This window comes from Lynx canadensis, chromosome A1, assembly GCF_007474595.2.
Source record: "Lynx canadensis isolate LIC74 chromosome A1, mLynCan4.pri.v2, whole genome shotgun sequence".
NCBI lineage: Eukaryota > Metazoa > Chordata > Mammalia > Carnivora > Felidae > Lynx > Lynx canadensis.
This window is the reverse complement of record NC_044303.2, coordinates 235383044-235402921: the sequence shown is the minus strand read 5'-3', so window position 1 is coordinate 235402921 and position 19878 is coordinate 235383044. Positions and strand designations below refer to the sequence as shown.

Here is a 19878-nt window from a genome sequence, read left to right as displayed (position 1 = left end):
AAATATTAGAGTAATAATGAAGTTTGGAAACCTCAGTTGACCCAAAGGTATATTCCCTCAGAGTCATAAGAGTCATTATTTTTCTTGGACACACTTCTGCAAGGTGGGGGATGGTTCCAAGGTGTCAAAATGAGCGATTTTCATGCTGGAGCCTCAAGAACATCCCTTGGCTTCAGGAGCTAACATCACCCAAACAGATCGATAGGGCTCAGCGCCAGTGCCCTGAATCCTCGCTGTTCCTGCAGAAGCAAATCCAGTCTCCAACAATAACTCTGACATGTGAGCCTCAGAACTAAATCACAGGAAAGTTTCCAGGCAGCCCGTCCAGCTGCCACTTCATGGAGGGAAGTCCATCCTCCATGGCTGCTTCAGGCTGGCTTCTCAGCCAGCACGCATTTAAACCTTTCCATTTTCCCAACTTTGTCTTGAGAAGGATTTTTTTTTTTTTTTTTGGATGGGATTCTTTTCTACCATTGCTTTTCATTCATGAAGTGCAATTCAAAATGCGTGATGGTAATTAGAGATGAGAGATGATGCAGTGTGGATAACTGAACTACCCAGATAGGGAAAGATGTTTCTGGAATCTTCTTTAAAGAGGCCACTGAGTTTCTGAGATGCAAGGGACTCTGGGCCATATGTTGAAAGCGAAAGTGAAATAGAATAGTTCTTGCAGACAAAAAGGGAGAATGTGCCTTAGAAGAAGGCAGCTCAAGCTCTTCCCTGAGTGTTTCAAAGTAATTGTAGTTGAGTAAAACTTATTTGAGTAGCCTGCACCAGACTTCTCTTAGGAAGGAGAAAGCAATTGTTCAGGAAAAAATTTTGATAAGCTGCTTGGAAGAAACGTAAGACTTTGAGGGCCAAAGTCTTGAAGAGATTCAGCAGAAATGAAGAGGGATTTGGGGCGCAGGGTGAGAGAAAGAGAGCAGGAAAGGTGAAGGTTGGAGATAATGTGGCAGAACAGAGGGGGCTGAGTTGAAAAAGTGCAGAAATCTGTGAATACAACGATGGAAAATTCAGTTTGTGTTAGTACAATAATAGCTCTCATGCTCCCCAAAGTTTCTATAAAGTCATCTACATATGGAAATGCTTGGGTGAGTGATGAATTTCATGTCAAGATCAAAGCTACCCAGATGGAGGACCACATATGCTAACCGATTAAGATAATCGCTACACGCGACTAAGTCAGTAGAAGCAGGTTCCTGCTGGACCAAAGGCAGCCCTGAGGAGGTATACCTCCAGAGAACTTCTCAAAATGTTGGTGAAAGCACTGTACCGGCCACAGCAGTGAAATAAGGATTTAAGCAACTAGATCGGCTTTTTAGGGGTGGGGGAGACGTAAGGGTAATATGGGTAAAGTGATGATGCTGATGATAGTTAATATCTTTAAATGTGTATTATGTGTTAGATCCACGGCATCCAATATGGTTATTGGATTTAACCCTCGCAATATACAAGGTTGATTTATTGCTATTGCCATTTTGTAGATGAGAACTACAATAGGCCTAGTTACCTAGCTAGGAAGAGACAGAGAGGGTATTTAGACCCAGATTAGCCTTGAGTCTGGAGAATTTGCAGTCTCCCATGAACAGAGAGGTCGTTCACGTGGGCACATGCCTTGGAATCACAGGTGAGCCCTGAGCCTCTGACATGGGGCCAGTTACCTGCAGAGAGAATGGAGCAGAAACCCCTACGACTGTTCAGGCAGTACTCAGTGTAAGCACTGTGTAGGTACACACTACTTAACTCTCTCAAGGAGGACTATTACCTTAGAGGAAGCAAGGAAGAGGCAGAAAGAGAGGAAACAGGATGAAGGAGAGGGGGAGGTGGTGAGTGAGAAGCTTCTCTAGAGCTGTTTATACCTAAATAGGAGGAGCTGGACACAGAAGAAATTGGCCCCAGCAGATCCGTCTGGAGCTCTGCCCTTCTCACCTCTCCTCACTCAGAGTCCCCATTCTCCTACCTCTTACTCTGATCTCCAGAGGAATCTCTTGTAATTTTCAAAAATCTAGTGCACCGCCAAGATGCCAACCACAGCCAGGGTTGCCAGACTAACCACAAGGTGCCCAGTTCAGCTTGGATTTCAGATAAATAAGACATCTTTTTGGTGTAACTGTGTCCTATGCAATATTTGGGAAATTCACATTTAACTGTGCATCCTACATTTTTATCTGCTAAATCTGCCAAACCTATACTTGACCAAGGCCAAACTCTTTCTATTTATTGTTCTACATCTCTCCACTATTCACTAATCCAGGAGGGAGGAGAGCAGAGCTAATTCACCGTGGTTTCCCTCAAGCTCACATTCTCTAACAATGAAAGGCAGGACAGATAGGATGAGGCCTGATTCTTGTGTGGTTGGAGCTGTCTCAAGACACCTGTGAGTAGTTGTTGTTTCAAGGTTGCCGCAAGTGCATGAGGGCAGTGGGGGTGATCTCAGGTAATCAGCTTTCATTCATTCATTCTTTCTCTCTTTTATTCATACATTCGGCTATAGCTGTTAGGCACTCCCTCTAGGCCAGACAGCATGCTAGGTTTGGGGGCTCCCCTGAAAATAACAACAAACAAGTTCCCTGCCTTCATGGAGGCAACATACTGCTATCGGCTGGCTCATGTCCCCCAAAAGTTCGTATGTTGACATCCTAACCACCAGTACCTCAGCATGTGATCTTACCTGGAAATAGGATCTCTACAAGGTCAACAACTTAAAATAAGTCCATTAGGTTTGAGCCCAAATTCACTACGACTGGTGACCTTATAAAAGGGGAGATTTGGACACAGAGAAGTGCCGTGTGAAGCATGTGTGACAACAGAGGGTGGGATGATGCGTCTCCAAGCCAGGGAGCAGGCCTCCCTGAGGCCACAGGGAGTCAGAAGAAATGCCTGGAACAGACGCCTCCCTCATGCCTCCAGAGGGAGCACAGCCTCGCTGATACCTTGATTTCAGACTTCTGGCCTCCGTGACCGTGAGACAATAAATTTCTGTTGTACCAAGCCGCCCAGTTTGTGGTACTTTGTTACAACCGCCCTAGGACATTCATACACACATTAACCAAAAAAACCCAAAATGTGGGTAAAATTATGGTGGCTGGGCACTATGGTGGGGGCGACAGTGCTGTGTGGGTCAATATCAGAGGGTCTTTCCTGGTCAGAAGACTCAGGGACCACCTCTCTGAGGAAGTCACACTTGCATTGGGAGCTGATGGGCAGAGGGGCAGGGGTGGTGTCCGTGAACCCAAGGGGAACAAACAGACCACCTGTCCCCATCCCGGTTGGGAATGTGGGTCAGCAGGGTCTCACTTCCCATCGGGAAATCCGGGACCTGACACTGGAGGTCAGATTCACTCATCAGCAAAAATCTTCCAAAAGCAATCCGTTGGATGACAAGATCTGTGAATGCATCGTTGATACAATGAAGGCTCCTCAAGATGTCATGCCAAGGGGATGGATGAAGTGCGATCCTGAACCTGTAATGCACGCGCTGTGACTGCCGCAGCCTGGGGTGAGCGGCAGAATATTGTATAAGGAGGCAGGGGAAGGAGGTGTGTGTTCACGCTCTCCTGGCCCCATCAGGGAGGGCGGATGCCCCAATTTTAGATGCCCCCTCTCAGTTCGTCTTCTGCAAATAGCCCCAGAGTTGGAAAGGGCACTGTATCTTGCTACCACAGCACATCGGAGACATCCCGTAAAATATCCGGCTCTCTCGGCTCCAATTTTATGCTCGCTAAGCAGCCATGTGAGTTCTGTTGAGGTTCTGACTCGGTGATTTTTTCCAGGCCCTGAGCCAGGACTATTCTCAGAACCAGCGTTCAGGCTGCAAAGGAACAGAGAGGATGGGAAGCCCACACTCTGACAGCGGACGGGCCAGCCAGAAAAGGGGAAGAAGGAAGAACTGAGTCAAGTATGAAGAGCAGGGGAGCCCAGGCTACCCCCGAGGTCACAGAGGGCCAGCAGCCCAGCTGGCAGCCATGGGGAGGCTTGGCTGACCTTCCCGGGCACGTGAACAGGACCCATGTGGTCGGAAGAAGCAACTGGAACAGCCCTGGGAGGGGGAGGCTGACGGGAGGCAAGGCCACTGTCTCCAATCAAGAAGTATGGCGCCTGTGCTTGGTGGGACCCAGAAGGCAAAGCGAGTGTCTGTCAAGCCCTACAGCCCTGCTTCCAGAAGACTCGTGGACGTCCCCCACTCTCCACAGCCAAAGCCCCTCATCCCTATGGTACCCGAGACCTCTGGCTCTAACACTGCACACAGTGTGTTTCTTACAGTTCGGTTCGTGCTGTACAGCCACCGAGAACCAGCTTCAGATACTTCCCTCGGCCTACGTTTGCTTTTCCATAAGCCGAGCACCACTGATGTCCACAGTGGGTGTTCTTGATGTAAAATATACCATATATCAAGCTAACTGAGAATTTCCTGCCAGACCCAGAAGACTGTAGGATTGACTGAAAGTCTCGTCCAATGGCAGGTAAGGTAGTTGTGTGCCAACTAGTAATGTGGCAAGGTCGAAATTTGTGGTCACAAACTTGGAAGCTCAAAACTGGGTGGTTCTAGCTCCATCATGGACCCCGCGGCCTTGACACTTTGTCCTGAGCACCTGTGGAGCCGGCCCCACCCACACCTCCTTCCTCCCTATGTGCGTGACACCTGGGCTCCTGTGAACTTCTGTAATGACGTCGTGATGCCAAGAAGAGGGACAACTTGATCTGTGGCTATTTCGTGTCCTGGCTGGCATCCACGGCAGAGTGCCTTCTACACCATGGTGGGAGCACACAGTGGTGCCCCCATGGCCTCTGCTCTGCTCCCTCTCCAGTACTCCTACATTAGCGGGTGCTCCCATAGTGGGTGCTCCCATGGCCTCTGGTCCTGAGCCCACATGCCTGATACTGGCCATTCTCCATCAGCACCTGTCTCTCCTGGGGCAACGGATGTTTGTGGGGAACCTTCAGACCCTGCTCTGTGCCCAGTGTGAGGGCTTAAGAGTTGGGTCGGGGATAGGGCTTGTGACGTCATTCATCTCTGCTTAGATCTGCCTCGTACAGTGGTGGTTGTGCCCCACGGATGCCCCTCTCCAACAGGAACCTCCCCTTCAGGAGGGAGGGTCAGGTGCCCACAGCACCTGTGGCCTGAGGGTCTGTGCCCCCTCCATGCAGGGGAATTGCGCAAGCACCCCCACTCCCACTGTCTGTGTGGCGGACGGCAGAGCCTTGATACTCTGAGGCTTCTGGACGTCACTCCTAATACTGAAGGCCAAGCTTTGGCATTCAAAACCCAAAACCCAATAAATAAATAATCACGTAAAATCCATCCTTGTCCTCAAAACCTCTTGCACTCTACAGCTAGAGCTCCCCGAAGACAACTCTTGAACGCAAAGCCATGATTGTAAATCTGCGTGTCCTCCCTTCCTGAGGCCACGAGCCTTGGCCTCACTCACTGTCCAGGTCAACGGCAGAAGAATTAGAGTGAAAGGGAATCACAAGGACAAACACGTGTCAGGTATGATTTCCAAGTAGTGTCCTGCTCCTGTCACCTGCCGGGGGCTGGGCGTGAATGTTCGTGTTGAGAGAGAATGAGGAGCACGGGCCAGTGGGTGTGGGTTTTATTCCACCGGGCAGGGCTGCGGGGACACCCAGAGCTCTGAGCCTGAGCCAGACTGCATCTAGGGCAGCTGGCGTCGTCCCCGTCCTCTCCCTCTTTGCTCCGCCCCCAGGATGGGCAAGGTGGAGACCCTGAAGAGAGGGCCCTGGGAAGGCTGGCTGTCATGCCTCCCTCCACCCAGAAATAGACCCCGGCTTCAGAAGACACAGCTGACAACTCCTCATCCCACACTTGCCCTCGATTGTTCCACGTCCCAGGATTTGCCATCCACTCCAGCAGCAGCAAGAAGGGGGACCCAGATCCTCGCACCCCGTGCTTTAAACCCGGATTCCCAACCAGGGTGCTTCCCTGACAGACAGCTCATTACCTGCCTCTCCCTCCCACTGCCCACTGCTTTGCGTGCTGTTTCAAACACAAAGCAAAACAAAACAGAAACAAACGGACCCGCTGTGCAGTTAAAAAGAAAACGAAAACCTTATGAAGACACAGGGGACAGTTCAATGTGAAGTGATGAGCCACCCAGAGCACTCTGGCTGATCAGAACTAATAGGACCTGAACGCCCAGGGAGGGTGACGCTTGGTCACATGGCACGGAGGTGGCTTAACGTCACCACCGCATGCTGGGGCTCTCAGCAGTCACCTTAGGGGCTCACCCAGCCTCTGCCACTGGGCAGCCACTGTCTTCAATTAAAAGGTGACCACTCTGTGGAGAGTCACTCGGCAAGTCTGTCGAACTCAAGCCTGTCTCTCTTGGATTCTACTCCCTTCTGACCGTGACCCAAATACAGAAACTCAGGGTGGAACTCGAGGAAACGCCAGGCTCGCACTTTTGACACTTACATGTGGATCTTCCCTGGGAGCTTGAAGAAAACTTCCTGTCCCCTGAGCAGACAGCCCCGTGCCCCTGACCGGAGAGCCTGCCACCTGCAACCTCGCCTCCCCCATCGTCAGCCACGTCTCTGGGAGCCCCGAAAATGACGGTGTCGGCTGTGGCGAGGTCGTGGCTGTACTATTACTGTTCCAAACTTACGACCCCCTGATTTATTCCTCCCGTTTTCAGAGAAAGAATAAAGCAATTTCAGTGTTGCTGCACATTATTTTGCTTGCACAGAGGGGCTCTAATCTAGCCGCTTCCACCTGCTTTCTCCCAAGACGCTAACAAAATAATTTTCTGCCTGAAAGAAAGAACTTCAGAGAAAAAGAAAGCCTTGCGTACATTCAAAAGTCATCTGAATTATGTTGCATTTTACCAGAAAGCTCTCAGAGTTGTATTTCACTGGTGTGAGGGATTGTGAGCAGTTCTTAATTCCAACGTCCCGAGCAGGGGTGGGGGGCGGATGTCTGCCGAGGACCTGTGTCTCTTGATTCCTGGCCAAGCTCAGGATTTCACGCTGGATTTCATAACTCCTCCTAACGAGAGGGCAGTGCCTGTCAAAGTACTTTCGGGAGCTCTGGGAGAGAGCTGACACAAGAGAGACAAGGCCCAATGGAGCACGGAAAAGTGAACCTCTCACCTCTGGATCTCTCCGCACGCAGGCCAAGGAGGGGTTCTGAGCAAGAGGGATGTGTGAGGGGAACTTTGTATGGCACCTTCACACGTCACCCTCCCTGCCTCATCACGGCCAGCAGCACCCAGTCGCTCAGATGCAGGAAGGAGGAGGCAGGTCTTGGTAACCGTGTTTCAGGTGAAATTGCATGGCCGGCCCAGACTCTAGTGAGACTCCGCGTGCGTGCGTGCATGCGTGTGTGTTTGTATGTGTGTGTGTGTGTGTGTGATTGGATTAAAGCTGTTTCTTTCCAGGCTTCTCTATTCTATTCAGCAGATAACGAGCATTCCCTTTTGTCCAAGAATATCCTCACTTCCCTTTGCCCCTAAACATTATTTAGCATCTAAAATGATATTTGTGCAGCCAGTGGACGCCAGTCGTGAAATGGGTGTTGAGCAATTGCGTCTGTGCTGAAATGCTGGGTCATGCCACGAACACGCCATGCGCATGGGCAGAGAATGACAAAGGCCAAGGCCTACCATCAGGAGGGAAGGTCCCGGGAGCAAGCTGAGTCTTCCCCCTCTCCTTGTGTTTCCTGGGCCCAGTGGCATCACGTGTAGACAGCAGCTGTGGCACTGGGAAGGAACAGAAGTGGGGAAGAGGCATTGGGAAGGAACAGAAGTGGGGAAGAGATGGTGGCTTGTCGCAGGGGTGGAAGGGAGCGTTCTCTGTCTTTATTCACAATTTCAGAATGTTGTTTTTTGAGCCAAACCAGAGACGACGACTTTCCAAGCTCCTATGGAGTCCCAGTAGACAAAAAGAAAATATTCTAAAGCCGGTATGTATTATCCTTTAGGTACCCAGAACCCAAGTGGCAGACAGTGGCACCGGTCCAGGGTGGCATTTACCGGGATGGGTGAGGGCGGTAGGAGGGACAGGTTTACAAGGAGCCACAGGGCACTGATGGCAGAGAGGTCGGGAAGCTTACTGTACTGTTGTCACTCCATTCGTGCAGGAGACGGAAGTGCACTCGGGTGACAGGGACGGTTTGTGCTGGCCTGGACACCTGGTGCCCTCCTGGTGGGGACCCCATGGGAGGCCCAGTCCTGGCTAGAGGATCCCGGTCACATGGCCACTCATTTCTTCTAAAGCATTGTGGGGAAATGTGTGCCCCCCTGTCACTTCATGACACAGAGAGATGACCTAAGCAAGCACCCACGTCTGTCTCTTCAAGGTAGAGAGCAGCTCACACACGCGGGTGAGCAGACTGGAGCCTGACACCCACCCCGGTTCCTGGGATCTGCCGACCAAGTTAGCTGCCTTTGGAACGGATCAATTCCAGCAGACACACACGTGCCTTTGCTGATGGAGATGTTTTTCCTCACCAACACGTCCTTGAAAAATGTCCCAAGTGGGAGAAAGAGAGTTACACCACCATAGCCCCTATTAGAACAAGCAGGGGAGACGCGTGAATGGTCTGAGAACTCAGTTTCCAAGAATGTTTCTTCAGTGTCTGGGGGTCTCTTCCCCCGCTTCTTTTACTTTTCTTTTTTTCCTTTTTTCTTGTTTGTTTGTTTGTTTGTTTTTAGCACAACAGTGTTTTACAGGTTCTCTGTTGCTTAGGGAGAAAAACCACAGCCTATTTAACAAGTTGATTTCTTCCATGGCTGTGCAATTTCTTTGTAGTTTATGAACAAATTCTGTCCACAGGGACAGCAGCAAATATTGGTTACAATGTAATCAGATGGATAGAGCCCGAGTAGGAAAACAAATCCTTTGAATTATTGCCACAGCTTCATCGCAGACCTTGTGATTCTGAGCAATTTGTGAGCCTGTGATGGCCAAAGGCCAGACGCATCGGCAGGAGAGAAACATAAATAGGAAATTCAGAAACTGTGTTTCAACACTACTGTTACTCCCAAAATCTAATGGTGGGAATAAATGGCCTCCACCCACATGCATGGCGTCCTCACTTGTTGAATGAACGTTGAATGATTTACCAGCCGTGGTGTATCAGTCAGCTCAGGCAGCCGTAACAAACACCACAGACTGCAACAACAGAAATTTACTGCTCACAGTTCTGAAGGTGGGGAGTCTGACATCAGCTTGCTGGTGTGACCAGGGCTCTCTTCTTGGCTCATAGATGGCCACCTCCTCGTGTGTCCTCCCATGGTCCTTCCTTGGAGCATGGGTGTGGGGAGAGAAAAAGAGATCTCTTTCTCCTCCTCTTCTTATAAGGCCATCAATTTTATTGGATTAGGACACCCACCTTGATGACCTATTGAAACTTAATTACCTCCTAAAAGCTCTATCTCCAAATACAGTGACAATGGTGGTTGATGTTCCAACATATGAATTTGGGGAGGACACAATTCAGCCCATAGCATATAACCACTCTAGGTAAAGTAACGTCCAAAGATTTGAGCTCAAAAACTGAGAATTTACTCTATTCATATACTATACTACATACATACAATAGATAGGTAGATAGACAGATACATAAATAAGATAGACAAATAGACAAGTAGATACAGATATGGATATATGGCTTGGGATTCTGTCTCTCCTTCTATCTAACCCTCCCCAGCGTGTGACCTCTTTCTCTCTCTCAAAATAAAAAAAATAAACTTAAAAAAATAATAAAAAGAAATAAAAAGCAGCACAGAGGTGCCCACATCCCTGGAGAAGTGAAACACACACCGTATCACCTCTGCTATGGATGACAGGTGCTACAGATGTGAAACAACCCATCAGATATGTTGTAATTAACAGTAATGAGGGCCAAGGGTGTCAGTTGGGGCCACCCTCTAGAAATATCCCTGGTGGTACTGAAAGTCACACCTCCCTTACAGCAGGGTAAACCAATTTCCTTTGCACAACAGACAATTCAGAAGGGGGGGAAAACATGTGTGAACCACTCTTTTAAACTGAAAATGAAATGAGTTCTATGAAGGCATCCAATGAGGGTAGAAATATATCCCCTTAAAGTCAGATGACCTCAGCGACTGAATGATAGCATATCAAAGAAAACAATTAAAATGGGTTTTTAATCACGGCAAGCAAACACCTGAGCACATCTGAGAAGTTCCAACACATAGTCAGCTTTCTCCAGGCTAATCCTGTCACACTGGTTCACCTGCTTGCCACCCCCGGGACCCTCCCTCATTCATCACCAGCCTCAGCCAGGACGGGGCGGGGACAAGAACCTGGAGCTGCCTCCTGCGAGGCCTCAACCTCTTCACTGTGAACACTGGCGTTCTTTTCCTCGGCAGCCCCTGTGCCCTCCAGCCCTCTGACACATGAGGGCATCCATGTGTGCTGGCGATGAGCGTGATTATTTTCAGATAGCACCACAAGGGAGGCCTGGAAATCACCAGGGAAAGGAAATTTGTCAGTGAAGAACCAACATACGCACCATGGCATTCCAATGGAGCGACCATTTTGCTGTTCACATTTCCTTACCTCCTCGCCCCCGGGACTGGTTCACACGTCCCCCCAATAACTGAGATACTGGAAGGCCCACGAGGTCTTACCCTGAAGTCTGTAATGTCTGCAACGAATAGAGCAGAGAGATGGGAATCACCTTGAAGAGCAGAAGCTCTCGGGCCACGGGCCTCCTGGAGCCAACTCAGCAGAAGGGAGCAGATGTGAGAAGAAACACGGGACGCCAACCAGAAGGCAGGTAGGGAAGAGACCCAGAGAGAAGCTGGCCACTAGAAGGTTGTTTGGCCTCCCTCCCAGTGGTGAGAGGGTACCCACTGCAAAATGGATGCTAAGCCTGGCACCTTTGAACCACTCAGCCAACCAGCTTTGGATTCCACCGCCTGTGGATATATAGTGTGCAAACATCCACTTCAAACCACCCACGCTGTGCACCTGCTGTGCCAGAATTTTCACTGTCAATTAAACAAATCAGGCTGCCAGTTCTACGCATCAGTCTTGCTAGCTTGGCTCCTATGAGTCTACCCCTGAAAGACGGAGCCACTCTCTGCACGGCTGACCAAAGCCACCTGCGAGATCCTAGAAGGTTCCTTGGAACACTGCGTACCATGACAGACCAGGAGGGAGAACAGTCAGCTACATCCCCACGTGGCTGCAGGGACAAGAGCAGGGTGGTTTCCTCTTGACATGGCTACCACAGTTCTGATCTCAGACTTCAGAAGAAGAGAAGGTACATAATGAACGGGCCCGCCATCCTCCGGATGGTGAATAGGCCGAGGACACTTCTCCCTACTCAGCTCCATCTGACCCACCCCCTGAGATGTCCCCCACCATAACTTCACTAGAAAACCCAAGGCTCTGAAGATGCTCTGGAGGAGTTTTCAAAGAAACTGGAGGTGTCTCAAAGACAGAACAAAACTCCAACTCATCCTTGCAGGAACGGGCTTCTACTTCACGGCCAAATCCACAGCCTTGCAGGTAACGAGAGAAGAGACAGATCTGAAAGGATCACACATATGGGTCATTGGTTCCTCAGAAGCTACGGGCCCCGAATTTTCTCTACCTGGGTGAATTAGATGCTTTAGTGTTAAGGTTGGTATGGAAGCCTGAATCGTGAGAAAAATGGATAAAAATAAAGCTACAATATTTTCATTTAATAAAACACACCATGCGTCACCCAGAGAATGGAGAATTAAGCAAACAGGTGGCAGTCTCAGTGTTTTGCAAGCTGTATCAACGATCACATGAGGATATAAAACAACGCCTAGCAGAGTAGGTATGAGGTGAGAGCTTGCTATGTTCCATTATTACTGTTAGAACAAATTAACAGAAGAACAACCACATCTTTTAAATGTTTATTTATTTATTTTGAGAGAGAGAGCAAGCACAAGTGGTGGGGGAAGGACACAGAGAGAGAGGGAGAGAGCATCCCAAGCAGGCTCCATGCCGTCAGTGCAAAGGCTGATGTGGGACTCGAACTCATGAACCACGAGATCACAACCTGGGCCGAAATCAAGAGCCAGAGGCTCAATGGACTGAGCCAGCTGGGGGCCCCTCAGTCCCGAGGTTTGGCACCCTTCTGACACAGTGTGTCTCTGCCTGAAGCTGCTGTTCCCCTCCACACAACACTTGTGCAACATGGTGGCCACAGATACTCTGTCACTGGGACAAGAATACAGCAGAACACCCCTCTGGCTGGAACAGCACTCTCTCTCCCATGTGCTCTTTGCCTCCTCCTCATGAGAATCGAACTCCCCACTTTGGGTCCAGAAGGACTGGTCCCAGGGCACCCCTGGCAGGCGGCTGGTAGACAGGAGACAGAGGCAGGAAGGGCTAACTCAGCATGCTCAGTGAATTCTGGCCCTGCCCCATTCCCCACCTGACGGTTGTTACCATCACAACGTTTTAGTGTTCTTATGTTGTTTTTTAAAAATAAGATTCTAGGGGCGCCTGGGTGGCTCAGTCGGTTGGGCAGCCGACTTCGGCTCAGGTCATGATCTCGTGGTCCGTGAGTTCGAGCCCCACGTCGGGCTCTGTGCTGACAGCTCGGAGCCTGGAGCCTGTTTCAGATTCTGTGTCTCCCTCTCTCTGACCCTCCCCTGTTCATGTTCTGTCTCTCCCTGTCTCAAAATAAATAAATAAATAAATAAATAAATAAATAAATAAATAAATAAATAAAATAAAAATAAGATTCTAGGGGTGCCTGAGTGGCTCAGTCGGTTAAGCATCTGACTTCGGTTCAGGTCATGATCTTGTGGTTTGTGAGTTCGAGCTCCGCGTCGGGTTCTGTGCTGACAGCTCGGAGCCTGGGGCCCGCTTCAGATTCTGTGTCTCCCTCTCTCTCTGCCCCTCCCCTGATCACGTGCTGTCTCTCCCTCTCTCTCAAAAAGATAAACATTTAAAAATTAAGTAAAAATAAGATTCTAGTTAGGGATCGATTTTGCTTTAATTAGCAAAGTTACAATATGAGCCTTGGTTATTTAAATCAAATCCTGAAATATGAGAACCTCCCTGAGGAAGACAAGCGATTCGGAGCCTCCAAAAGGAAGTGTCCCTCTACCTGCTGCAGGACATTACAATCCCTGACTTGGGTTTCAGCTGAAGACTGCAAGCCAAGAACGATTCCAGACTCAGAAGCAGGAGGGACGGTGGAAGTGTCATTTCACAGACTTCCAAGATGGTATCCGAACGGGTAAGGGAACAAGCCCCTGTTGCTTTTGTCTAAACCACACTACTGAGTTGGACAGGCTGTTTCTCTGACCCGGGAAATGGAGACCAGATATCCACCTGCTCGTCCCTTTCCACACTGGCCCCTGCAGAGCTCTGAGCCCAGGGCTTTTTTTTTTTTTTTTAGTTTTATTAAGATATAATCAACATACAGTGCTGTATAAGTTTAAGATGGATAGTATAGTGAGTTGCATATATTATGAAATGATCACCACAGTGTTTAGCTAACACCCATTATCTCACATAGATACAAAAAAAAAAGTTAAAGAAAATGGAAAAATGTGTTTTTTTTTCCCTTGAGAACTCACCATCTCCTCTCGTAGCAGCTTTCAAATACACCATCCAGCAGTGTTAGCTCTATGTGTCATCAAGACGTACACTGCCTCCCCAGAACTTATCTTATAACTGGAAGGTACCACTTTTGGCCATCTGCCTCCAATCCTCCCCATCTCTCGCCTTTGGTAACCACGAAACTCATCTCTTTTGCTGTGAACTTCGCTTTTTTTTTTTTTTTTAAATCCACCTATAAGTGAGATCATACAGTATTTGTCTTTCCCTGTCTGACTTATCTCACTTAGCATAATACCCTCAAGGTCCATCCACGTTGTCACAAATGGCAGGATCTTGATTTTTTTTTTAATTTTTTTTTTGTTGTTGTTTAACGTTTATTCATTTTTGAGAGACAGAGCATGAGTGGGGGAGGGGCAGAGAGAAAGGGAGACACAGAATCTGAAGCAGGCTCCAGGCTCTGAGCTGTCAGCACAGAGCCCGACATGGGGTTCAAACTCACGAATCGTGAGATCATGGCCTGAGCCGAAGTTGGACACTTAACCGACTGAGCCACCCAGGTGCTCTGGATCTCAATTTTTTTAATGGCTGAATAGTATTCCATTGTGTGTGTGTGTGAGCACGCGCATGGCACATTTCCTTTATCGATTCAACCATCGGCGGGCACTTAGGCTGTTTCCATGTCTTAGTTATTGTGAATAATGCTGCTACGGCGGTGCAGAGACCTCTTCGAGATAATGGTTTTGTTTCCTTTGAATGTAGTTCCAAAAGTGGGATTGCTGGGTCCCTTAGTATTTCTATTTTTCGTTTTTTGAGGGCTCTCCATAGTTAAGCCCAGCTCACTGTTCAGTGGCAGCAAGTCTGTGGACACTACACCCTATAGGTCTCTATTTTGGTTTTCCCACTGACCGTGGCCACTGAGTCTAATGTGCATTTTGCTTGACCATTATATATAACCTCTGTTTCTATTTTACTTTTTAAAATCTGTCCATGCTCTATGCAAACTGTTTCTGATATTGATTCTAGTCATGCATTTCCTGCTTACTCCCTAAAGATTGTCTGCCCCCCCCCCCACCCTCCACGTCTCCACGGGTCTGGCCCACTTCCCAGCCTGCTCAGGTGCCTCAGTGCACTGCCCTGTGAGTGTGGCCAATCTTACCAGCCCTTGGAGGCTCTCGCTACACACTGAAAAATGAGTGTTCCTCCTTGTCCCCTCTTGGATCATGAGAAATGTGACTCTCAGGAAGAACAGTGCCTGACACATAGGAGCCCCTCACTATTAATGGGATAAGGAAGGAGGGCATGAGGGAATGAACAAAGAAAGCAGGCTACCAGCTTGCTCTGAGGCACAAGTGTCTGTTTCACCTCCTCATGGAGGCATCAGTGAAATTGCTCAGGAATCCATTCCCTTCTATGGATGAATTCTCCTGGGCCCCGAGGCTACACCCAGAGACAGCTGCGAGAAATTCTGCCATAGGAAAGCTTCCCGTTCACCAACTGCCCCTCTGATCTCTGCCTGTCAAGCAAACAAGCCATGTGGAAAATTTGTGCAATCTTAAACTTCATAGTAGCAGTGGCAGTAACAATAGTAATGAGAGAGATAAAAATAATAATAATAACAATAATCACAGGCATCTAAATTTGAGTAGCACTTGAGAGCTTTCAGAGTGCTTTCAGATGCATTTGCTGCTGCCTTCCGCACCTCCACTGACCCTGCAGGATACAGGTAATCAGTACCGTGGCCACATCTTTAAAAGTTCCTGTGATTTAAAATCAAGATTCATGAGTGCAGGGAAAAGGAAACTTTTTTTATCACCATATTGAAGGGGATTTATATAGTCTACTCACTGGATCATCCCAGAAAGGATAGGCACCTTCCTTCACAGCCAGAGACCCTGGACACAGGGACAGAGGTCAGGACTGCCACCCCCACTGTCCAAGGGACGAAGGTCAGGATGCCACCCCGACTGTCCACGGCTGCTAAGGGTGCTCAGTAATGGTAACAACGAACAAGGGAGACTTTATAGGCGCAGAACTACCAGGGAGCAAGTGACCTTCTAAGGCTGTGTCACAATCTCATTTCTTTTCCTTCTCACTGGAATTTTAATCAGTCTGAGCATCAGTTAATGACTCTTTCTTATCCATTTGATTAAAACACAAAGTCATTGAGGCAGTAGCAAATTGGATTTTTTTTTCCCTGGCCCTCAATGCACTGCAGTAATGAAATCCATGACTTCCAACCTCCACGAATGAAGAGCAAACATGTATAGTATGAAAAGCAGGAAGGCTCATTTGTCTCCTTGCTGATGTCCCTCCCCGAAGAAGGCCCTCTGGGAGCCATGCATCTCTCCAACAGAGCACCTGTGTGGGTAGGGCTGAAGATTGAACGCCATGTGCAATACAATTTCATTTCTTTAAAAGCAGCTGCAGCTTTTATTATGTGGATGAAATCATATCCCACATACTAATTTAATAAGCTCTTTTAAGCTTACACAGAGTCGTTTCTTGGGAAAGGATGCATTCATATCCCACTGGCCTGTGCACTGAAAGATTTCCATCGATGACCCAAGGGAGAAAGAGTAATGAAGATAGAAAACAAGGCAAAGCCACTCCAATTCATATTCTGATTAAACCTTACAGATGCTGATTATCACAAATTTGGGTTGTAAAAATTAAATAGCAAGGTGAGCATCCAAACATTTGTCACCCTAATATATAAAGTGGTTCCCCATTGCCCTTGGTTAGGACTTTCCAATGACCCCCCCCCCCCCTTGTGTCCTTGTATCTCATTGCCTCCGGTTCCAAGCTCACCACCTACAGGCGAAGACTGTCTGGTTGGAGTTCAGCAGTAGTCCTGCTGGTAGGAATGATTTAGAGTAGTTGCTCTGGGTGAGCACAAGAACCTGTGGCCCATCTTTCCCACCCCTTTTCCTCTTCAGGAAGAAAAAAAATCAAGTGACAAAGAACTAGAGACAAACAAACTGCTGAAGCAGACTTCTTGGCAACACACAGAAAAGCCTTATTATTTGCTTTATAAGAGGATAATGTGAGCTCACACATCTGATTTTATGTTTACTCATTCAATAAAAATGTATTGTTTTCTTTATGTATCAGGCACAGGAGATACATACATAAACAAAACTTTTTTTAAAACCCTATGTCCTCACGGAGCTTTCCATTATATTATAAAACTATGCCTTATAATCTTAAAAGTAACCAGGTAGTTTTATTATACCTGTGTGGTATTGATCCTCTGGCCCAGGAAACTTCAGCACCACGGTTCTGGACAGCTCTACATCTCGTTACTAGTGCTCCCAGGCTAAGAGCACTAGTATCTCAGCATCTGGTTTCTCTGCATCCCAAAGCTGCAAGAGGTGCTGGGTAAGTTACCTGCAGACGGACATAGTTTGGAAGTGGGAAAATCCGTGTCCCAGGGCAATCCTTGGGAGATGCAAATCCATGGGAAAATGTCCTCATGCCACTTGTCCTCCACTGAAAGAAATGTGAATCATGGTTCCTCAAGCCTCCAGTGGGTTGACATTCAGCCTTTCTCAGTGGTAATCCATACAGTAAGAAAACCTTTGTTGATGTTTCTCCTTTCCCTGAAGTACATTCTCACTCTCTCACTTCTATTTCCCTAGATGGTCCCTCTTATTAGTCAGGGTTCTCCAGAGGAACTGAGCCAACAAAAGGAGATATAGACATAGATGATATTGATACAGATATTTGCTCGTAATAGAGTAATATGAGACAGAGATAGAGGAAATGAGCAAGAGAGAGAAAGACTGATTTATGATAAAGAAATGGCTCATACAATTATGGAAGCTGAGAAGTCCCATCATCTGTAGTCAACGAGCTGGAGCCACAGGAGACCCAGTGTTGTAGTTCTAGTTCAAGTGTGAAGGCCTGAGAACAAGGAGAGCCAATGGTGTAAATTTCAATACCCGAGCAGGAGAAAACCAATGTCCAGCTCAGTCAGAAAGGTGAAAGAAATTCCTTCTTATGCAGTCGTTTTGTGCCATTCAGACCCTCAGTTGATTGGATAAGGGCCACCCACATTAGAGATGGCAACCTGTTTTACTTAGTCTACCTATTCAAATGTTCATCGTATCCAAAAACACCCTCACAGGCATATTCAGAAAAATGTCTGACCAAATGTCTTGGCACCCCATGATCAAGGGAAGAGTAGGGAATATTATTTAAACTGTAGTGTGTGTGTCCTTAAGTTTCCATATTGGGTTTTAAGAAAAGAAAATATATAACTAAATTAAATGACAACACCACATGCTGACAGGTTAACAAAAAAAAAAAAAAAAAGGTATGGAATAAAACCTATATTAATAAAGACAAATCTGAATAAATAGTATTTTATCATCAAAGTCAAGAAGAGCAGCCAGTAAAAACATCGAGCAACTCGAGAGACATCAAGCAACTCAACGCACCATCCGTCTTGACCACCTCACCTGCAGAGGGAGATTGGTCGTGGTGCCCAGTTGGTGGACCAGCCAGGTTTCTCAGGAGAAGCTATCTTAGTCCTCAGTAGACTAGGTAGAAGCCTCAGCATTTGGCCAGAATCTACTATTTAGCTCATGTTTGGCCTCTAGAAGGAAATTAGCCAAATGCCTATTACAGTATCATTGTTAGATCCCTACACTCGTGACAGCTTGACAGTCACATGAGTCACAGGTTACCATCACATCCAGTCAGCACAAAAATGCCAGCAATGTTGACAAATCACATTATTTATATGTATTGTCAGTATCCGAAGATCAACTTTCAAAATCAAGTATAACAGATAAAGCTGGGAGTTAAAATCCCCCAATGGTTTCCTCATTGTTAAAAGTCTGTCACTCAGTTGAAGTGTAAATTTATATTTCGAATCATAAAACACAGGGCAGGCGGCACCACCCTCAGCACCAGGGCCACCAAACCACCTTCATGGCAGTGGCTATGGTCAGCAACACCTCACACTGGTCACACTTGCACTATACCATTGTCAGCAGAAAGCAATTGAACACTTCACATCACAAATGTACACAGCAGGATGACCACAAAAGCAATCTATCAAGCTTAAAACCTGACCACCAAAAAATAACAATGATCGTATTTTGAACAAAATTCAGACTTATTCTTATATCCTAGACATTTACTCTCTGATGGTAATACTCAGCAGATGGTCGAGTTTCAACACTTGGCGTGTTGTCATTCGATGCCTCTCTGATTGAAACACCAGATTTTATTGGCCCTTAATAACTTAGTAGGGTACTAATAAGTAGGCCTTAATCACACGTAAAAATAGAAGTCTACCGAATTCCTTTCCGTTCATCCGTAAGAGCAAAGAAATGTCTTGCATTCAGGATGGGTATACAGCTCATAACTGTGTCTTACAGTCCACCCCTGGGCCACAGACCAGATGCTGACGATCACTGCCATCCAGTCCCATCCAGGTAACGTGACATTCACCTGCCTGTTGTTGAGAGACAGTTCTTTATGGGTCTCTCAGGTTCCTACTTGCTTTGTGATCAGAGACACCGACTTCCCTTTGTTCTAAGAATGCCCATTCTTCTCAAGGATATTTAAATAGTGAGAACATGTTTTACATGCTACAGAGCAGCGATTCCCAATCAGGGGCAACGTTGCCCCTCGGCGGACACTCGGCAATGTCTGGAGGTATGTTTGCTTGTCACAACTGGGATAAGGATGCTAATGGCATCTGGCATGTAGATGCCAGAAATGCTGCCAAGCAAACATCTTCTAGTGCACAAGGAAGTCCTCACCAACAGAGAATTGTCCAGCCCACAATGTTCATGAAGCCTAGGTTGAGAAACTCTCTATGGAAGTAGTCTCTCCCTCCATACCAAAGAGCGGGCATGCTTACTGCCACTACTAAAAGATTCTGGTCCCCTAAGCTCAAGTTCTTCGGGTATAAAACACCTACTGTGTGAACAGGCATCCATCACCCATCCAGACTTACTTGCCTCGTGCCCATGGCACTTGCAGTCAAGGGGAACTTCTCCGCCATGTTTAATAAACTCCTTTGTCTCTAGGCCAGGAGTGTTGCATCTTATTCCAGCCTCCAGGAAACTGTGCCAGGCTAACTTGTGCTCTTGCCAGCAGGATTAAAAACTCAGACCCTTCACAGTCCTGACACCCTTCCGGGGACAACGTTGTGCTTCAGATCCAATCTGTTGATGTCCACCAGCTGGGATGCTTAGATGTGCTAGAAGAGCAACTTCAGAACAAACAAGGTCCATGAAGTGTCAGCAGGGGCAACAAAAGAGCTTTGTGCCCAGTATGCCTCCACCCCGCTTCACATGTAACATGTGCTAGGGATGCAGAGGG

General features: G+C 47.6%; 1 pseudogene; it reads right to left on the bottom strand.

Moving 5' to 3' along the window:
• The window catches only part of LOC115524733, a 28882-nt pseudogene extending 9324 nt beyond the window's left edge, over positions 1-19558 (bottom strand).
• Between the last annotated feature and the right edge of the window lie 320 nt (positions 19559-19878).